Raw genomic sequence first — 7,500 nt, 5'->3', positions numbered from 1 at the left:
GCCTGGGGCTTCCCGGTCTACCTCCCCGAAAGCACGGCCTCCCGGTCTACCAGGCGGAAGCTGGCAGCGTTGCCCGGTCGACGGGCCCTTGGTTCCACTCCGGTCTGCTCGCCGGAGAGTCTGGGGCTTCCCGGTCTACTTCCCCGAAAGCAAAGCCGCCCGGTCTACCCGCCCTTCCGCGCCGGTTTCCCCGGTCTACTCGTCGGAGAGGCTGGGGCTTCCCGGTCTACTTCCCCGAATGCAAAGCCTCCCGGTCTACCCGCCCTTCCGCGTCGGTTGTCCCGGTCTACTCGCCGGAGAGGCTGGGGCGTCCGGTCTACCCGGAGAAAGCAAGTCTTCCCGGTCTGCCCGCCGGTTGCCCCGGTCTACTCGCCGGAGAGTCTGGGGCTTCCCGGTCTACCTGAGAGAAAGCAAGGCCTCCCGGTCTACTCGCCGGAGAGCCTGGGACGTCCCGGTCTACCTGAGAGAAAGCAAGTCTTCCCGGTCGACTCGCAAGGGCGCCGCTTGCCCCGGTCTACCCGCCGGAGAGGCTGGGGCTTCCCGGTCTACTTCCCCGAAAGCAAAGCCTCCCGGTCTACCCGCCCTTCCGCGTCGGTTGCCCCGGTCTACTCGCCGGAGAGGCTGGGGCGTCCGGTCTACCCGGAGAAAGCAAGTCTTCCCGGTCTACCCGCCGGTTGCCCCGGTCTACTCGCCGGAGAGTCTGGGGCTTCCCGGTCTACCTGAGAGAAAGCAAGGCCTCCCGGTCTACTCGCCGGAGAGCCTGGGACGTCCCGGTCTACCTGAGAGAAAGCAAGTCTTCCCGGTCGACTCGCAAGGGCGCCGCTTGCCCCGGTCTACCCGCCGGAGAGGCTGGGGCTTCCCGGTCTACTTCCCCGAAAGCAAAGCCTCCCGGTCTACCCGCCCTTCCACGTCGGTTGCCCCGGTCTACTCGCCGGAGAGGCTGGGGCGTCCGGTCTACCCGGAGAAAGCAAGTCTTCCCGGTCTACCCGCCGGTTGCCCCGGTCTACTCGCCGGAGAGTCTGGGGCTTCCCGGTCTACCTCTCCGAAAGCAAGGCCTCCCGGTCTACCCGCCCTTCCGCGCCGGTTTTCCCGGGCTACTCGCCGGAGAGGCTGGGACGTCTGGTCTACCCGGAGAAAGCAAGTCTTCCCGGTCTACCCGCCGGTTGCCGCGGTCTACTCGCCGGAGAGTCTGGGGCTTCCCGGTCTACCTCCCCGAAAGCAAGGCCTCCCGGTCTACTCGCCGGAGAGCCTGGGACGTCCCGGTCTACCTGAGAGAAAGCAAGTCTTTCCGGTCGACTCGCAAGGGCGCCGCTTGCCCCGGTCTACCCGCCGGAGAGGCTGGGGCTTCCCGGTCTACCTCCCCGAAAGCAAGGCCTCCCGGTCTACTCGCCCTTCCGCGTCGGTTGCTCCGGTCTACTCGTCGGAGAGGCTGGGACGTCTGGTCTACCCGGAGAAAGCAAGTCTTCCCGGTCTACCCGCCGGTTGCCCCGGTCTACTCGCCGGAGAGCCTGGGACGTCCCGGTCTACCTGAGAGAAAGCAAGTCTTCCCGGTCGACTCGCAAGGGCGCCGGTTGCCCCGGTCTACCCGCCGGAGAGGCTGGGGCTTCCCGGTCTACTTCCCCGAAAGCAAAGCCTCCCGGTCTACCCGCCCTTCCGCGTCGGTTGTCCCGGTCTACTCGCCGGAGAGGCTGGGGCGTCCGGTCTACCCGGAGAAAGCAAGTCTTCCCGGTCTACCCGCCGGTTGCCCCGGTCTACTCGCCGGAGAGTCTGGGGCTTCCCGGTCTACCTGAGAGAAAGCAAGTCTTCCCGGTCGACTCGCAAGGGCGCCGGTTGCCCCGGTCTACCCGCCGGAGAGGCTGGGACGTCCGGTCTACCCGGAGAAAGCAAGTCTTCCCGGTCTACCCGCCGGTTGCCCCGGTCTACTCGCCGGAGAGTCTGGGGCTTCCCGGTCTACCTCCCCGAAAGCAAGGCCTCCCGGTCTACTCGCCGGAGAGCCTGGGACGTCCCGGTCTACCTGAGAGAAAGCAAGTCTTCCCGGTCGACTCGCAAGGGCGCCGGTTGCCCCGGTCTACCCGCCGGAGAGGCTGGGGCTTCCCGGTCTACTTCCCCGAATGCAAAGCCTCCCGGTCTACCCGCCCTTCCGCGTCGGTTGCCCCGGTCTACTCGCCGGAGAGGCTGGGGCGTCCGGTCTACCCGGAGAAAGCAAGTCTTCCCGGTCTACCCGCCGGTTGCCCCGGTCTACTCGCCGGAGAGTCTGGGGCTTCCCGGTCTACCTGAGAGAAAGCAAGGCCTCCCGGTCTACTCGCCGGAGAGCCTGGGACGTCCCGGTCTACCTGAGAGAAAGCAAGTCTACCCGGTCGACTCGCAAGGGCGCCGGTTGCCCCGGTCTACCCGCCGGAGAGGCTGGGGCTTCCCGGTCTACTTCCCCGAATGCAAAGCCTCCCGGTCTACCCGCCCTTCCGCGTCGGTTGTCCCGGTCTACTCGCCGGAGAGGCTGGGGCGTCCGGTCTACCCGGAGAAAGCAAGTCTTCCCGGTCTGCCCGCCGGTTGCCCCGGTCTACTCGCCGGAGAGTCTGGGGCTTCCCGGTCTACCTGAGAGAAAGCAAGGCCTCCCGGTCTACTCGCCGGAGAGCCTGGGACGTCCCGGTCTACCTGAGAGAAAGCAAGTCTTCCCGGTCGACTCGCAAGGGCGCCGCTTGCCCCGGTCTACCCGCCGGAGAGGCTGGGGCTTCCCGGTCTACTTCCCCGAAAGCAAAGCCTCCCGGTCTACCCGCCCTTCCGCGTCGGTTGCCCCGGTCTACTCGCCGGAGAGGCTGGGGCGTCCGGTCTACCCGGAGAAAGCAAGTCTTCCCGGTCTACCCGCCGGTTGCCCCGGTCTACTCGCCGGAGAGTCTGGGGCTTCCCGGTCTACCTCTCCGAAAGCAAGGCCTCCCGGTCTACTCGCCGGAGAGCCTGGGACGTCCCGGTCTACCTGAGAGAAAGCAAGTCTTCCCGGTCGACTCGCAAGGGCGCCGCTTGCCCCGGTCTACCCGCCGGAGAGGCTGGGGCTTCCCGGTCTACTTCCCCGAAAGCAAAGCCTCCCGGTCTACCCGCCCTTCCACGTCGGTTGCCCCGGTCTACTCGCCGGAGAGGCTGGGGCGTCCGGTCTACCCGGAGAAAGCAAGTCTTCCCGGTCTACCCGCCGATTGCCCCGGTCTACTCGCCGGAGAGCCTGGGACGTCCCGGTCTACCTGAGAGAAAGCAAGTCTTCCCGGTCGACTCGCAAGGGCGCCGGTTGCCCCGGTCTACCCGCCGGAGAGGCTGGGGCTTCCCGGTCTACTTCCCCGAAAGCAAAGCCTCCCGGTCTACCCGCCCTTCCGCGTCGGTTGTCCCGGTCTACTCGCCGGAGAGGCTGGGGCGTCCGGTCTACCCGGAGAAAGCAAGTCTTCCCGGTCTACCCGACGGTTGCCCCGGTCTACTCGCCGGAGAGCCTGGGGCTTCCCGGTCTACCTGAGAGAAAGCAAGTCTTCCCGGTCGACTCGCAAGGGCGCCGCTTGCCCCGGTCTACCCGCCGGAGAGGCTGGGGCTTCCCGGTCTACTTCCCCGAAAGCAAAGCCTCCCGGTCTACCCGCCCTTCCGCGTCGGTTGTCCCGGTCTACTCGCCGGAGAGGCTGGGGCGTCCGGTCTACCCGGAGAAAGCAAGTCTTCCCGGTCTACCCGCCGGTTGCCCCGGTCTACTCGCCGGAGAGTCTGGGGCTTCCCGGTCTACCTGAGAGAAAGCAAGTCTTCCCGGTCGACTCGCAAGGGCGCCGGTTGCCCCGGTCTACCCGCCGGAGAGGCTGGGACGTCCGGTCTACCCGGAGAAAGCAAGTCTTCCCGGTCTACCCGCCGGTTGCCCCGGTCTACTCGCCGGAGAGTCTGGGGCTTCCCGGTCTACCTCCCCGAAAGCAAGGCCTCCCGGTCTACTCGCCGGAGAGCCTGGGACGTCCCGGTCTACCTGAGAGAAAGCAAGTCTTCCCGGTCGACTCGCAAGGGCGCCGGTTGCCCCGGTCTACCCGCCGGAGAGGCTGGGGCTTCCCGGTCTACTTCCCCGAATGCAAAGCCTCCCGGTCTACCCGCCCTTCCGCGTCGGTTGCCCCGGTCTACTCGCCGGAGAGGCTGGGGCGTCCGGTCTACCCGGAGAAAGCAAGTCTTCCCGGTCTACCCGCCGGTTGCCCCGGTCTACTCGCCGGAGAGTCTGGGGCTTCCCGGTCTACCTCTCCCAAAGCAAGGCCTCCCGGTCTACCCGCCCTTCCGCGCCGGTTTTCCCGGGCTACTCGCCGGAGAGGCTGGGACGTCTGGTCTACCCGGAGAAAGCAAGTCTTCCCGGTCTACCCGCCGGTTGCCGCGGTCTACTCGCCGGAGAATCTGGGGCTTCCCGGTCTACCTCCCCGAAAGCAAGGCCTCCCGGTCTACTCGTCGGAGAGTCTGGGACGTCCGGTCTACCCGGAGAAAGCATTTCTTCCCGGTCTACCCGCCGGTTGCCCCGGTCTACTCGCCGGAGAGTCTGGGGCTTCCCGGTCTACCTGAGAGAAAGCAAGTCTTCCCGGTCGACTCGCAAGGGCGCCGGTTGCCCCGGTCTACCCGCCGGAGAGGCTGGGACGTCCGGTCTACCCGGAGAAAGCAAGTCTTCCCGGTTTACCCGCCGGTTGCCCCGGTCTACTCGCCGGAGAGTCTGGGGCTTCCCGGTCTACCTCCCCGAAAGCAAGGCCTCCCGGTCTACTCGCCGGAGAGCCTGGGACGTCCCGGTCTACCTGAGAGAAAGCAAGTCTTCCCGGTCGACTCGCAAGGGCGCCGGTTGCCCCGGTCTACCCGCCGGAGAGGCTGGGGCTTCCCGGTCTACTTCCCCGAATGCAAAGCCTCCCGGTCTACCCGCCCTTCCGCGTCGGTTGCCCCGGTCTACTCGCCGGAGAGGCTGGGGCGTCCGGTCTACCCGGAGAAAGCAAGTCTTCCCGGTCTACCCGCCGGTTGCCCCGGTCTACTCGCCGGAGAGTCTGGGGCTTCCCGGTCTACCTGAGAGAAAGCAAGTCTTCCCGGTCGACTCGCAAGGGCGCCGGTTGCCCCGGTCTACCCGCCGGAGAGGCTGGGACGTCCGGTCTACCCGGAGAAAGCAAGTCTTCCCGGTCTACCCGCCGGTTGCCCCGGTCTACTCGCCGGAGAGTCTGGGGCTTCCCGGTCTACCTCCCCGAAAGCAAGGCCTCCCGGTCTACTCGCCGGAGAGCCTGGGACGTCCCGGTCTACCTGAGAGAAAGCAAGTCTTCCCGGTCGACTCGCAAGGGCGCCGCTTGCCCCGGTCTACCCGCCGGAGAGGCTGGGGCTTCCCGGTCTACCTCCCCGAAAGCAAAGCCTCCCGGTCTACCCGCCCTTCCGCGTCGGTTGCCCCGGTCTACTCGCCGGAGAGGCTGGGGCGTCCGGTCTACCCGGAGAAAGCAAGTCTTCCCGGTCTACCCGCCGGTTGCACCGGTCTACTCGCCGGAGAGTCTGGGGCTTCCCGGTCTACCTCTCCCAAAGCAAGGCCTCCCGGTCTACCCGCCCTTCCGCGCCGGTTTTCCCGGGCTACTCGCCGGAGAGGCTGGGACGTCTGGTCTACCCGGAGAAAGCAAGTCTTCCCGGTCTACCCGCCGGTTGCCGCGGTCTACTCGCCGGAGAATCTGGGGCTTCCCGGTCTACCTCCCCGAAAGCAAGGCCTCCCGGTCTACTCGTCGGAGAGTCTGGGACGTCCGGTCTACCCGGAGAAAGCATTTCTTCCCGGTCTACCCGCCGGAGGGGCTGAGGCTCCCCGGTACCAGCTCAGCCGCCACTAGGGGCGCCGTCCCTTCACAACTCTCGGTTAGAGTGCAGTGAGTGGCCCATTTGAATGAAACGCCCGGTCGACCCGCAGGGGCATTAAGGGAGAAAACACTTGGTGTGCCTTTTCGGGGGGGGGGTGGAGCACACGGCATGGCTTCCCTTGCGTACGGGGTAGACACAGACACGGGGATACAGAGAGACAGACAGCAAGACAGTAACCATTTGACAAGATTGTTGTCGTTTAGTCGTGTCCGACTCTTCGCCATGCACTCCTGTCTTCCACTGCCTCCCGCAGTTTGGTCAGACTCCTGTTGGTAGCCACGAGAACACCTTCCAACCTTATCTGGTCCTCTGTCGTCCCCTTCTCCTTGTGCCTTCCATCTTTCCCAACGTCAGGGTCTTTTCCAGGGAGTCTTCTCTTCTCGTGGGGTGGCCAAAGTATTGAGGCCTCAGCTTCAAGGATCTTACCTTCCAGTGTGCACTCAGGGCTGAATGGATCCCATCCGAATGAAACACCCGGTCAACCCATTACAGCAATGGGAACTGGGGTTCGTAGAGGACAGGCGTTCGGACGACCCTTCTTTACGGGGGACCACGCAACGGTGCGAGTCAGTGGGCTGGATGGGGTATATTCTTGCAGCAGTAGCACCTTAGAGAGGAACTAGGTTTGTCATCGCTACGAGCTTTCGTGTGCCTGAAGAAGTGTGCATCATAGCGATGAAAAACTTAGGTGGTCTCTAAGGTGCTTCTCTCTCTCTCTCTCTCTCACACACACACACACACACACACACAGAGAGAGAGAGAGAGAGAGAGAGAGAGAGAGAGAGAGAGAGAGAGACATATAAAAATACACCCACGTCCTTGCTTGCGGGGGACAGAGACAGACACAGAGAGACGGACCCAAAATATATCAAAAAGAGAGAGAGACCCAGGCAGGCCAGGACACACAAACACATACACAAACGCACAAACCCCCATTTCGACTGCATGGACGCACGCAGAATAACAACAACAGGGACAATATCGAACGCACGCACGCAACGCGGAACAAACTTGTTTGCGAGGGAGGGAGACGGAAAGACACAAGATATCTCTCTCACGCTGGCATACACTGAAACAGAGCATGTGCTTGTGCCGAGGAGACAGAGAGAGGACAGGAATCAAATACACCTCGCACTCGCACTCAAGTGTGCAGGGGAGACAGAAATGGACACAAAATCTCTCTCTCTCTCACACACACACACACACACAACACACAAACAAAGAAAACACAAAACAAAACTCTTTTGCGGGGGAGGGAGACTGAAAGACACAAAATATCTCTCTCATGCAAGCATAGACTCAAACAGAGCATGTGCTTGTGTGGGGGAGACACACACACACACACACACACACACAGAGAGAGAGAGAGAGAGAGAGAGAGAGAGAGAGAGAGAGAGAGAGAGAGATGGACACAAGTATCACTCTCTCTCTCTCTCTCTCTCTCTCTCTCTCACACACACACACAGGCCAGACAGACAGACAGACAGACAGACAGACACACACAAAGACGGCCCACCCAAGTGGGGGGGGGAATGGCCGCGCTGCCTACCTAGCTATCCGCTGGCCACACGGGGTCGCCCCAGTGCTCCTAAATCAAGTGACAGGCGCCGTCTGTCTGGTAGATCCCAAGACCTTTATAAGCAAAGGTCC

This window comes from Zootoca vivipara, chromosome 16 (genome assembly GCF_965207765.1).
Source record: "Zootoca vivipara chromosome 16, rZooViv2.hap1.1, whole genome shotgun sequence".
Classification (NCBI taxonomy): domain Eukaryota; kingdom Metazoa; phylum Chordata; class Lepidosauria; order Squamata; family Lacertidae; genus Zootoca; species Zootoca vivipara.
The sequence above is the reverse complement of the archived record's forward strand: the minus strand, read 5'-3'. Positions refer to the sequence as shown.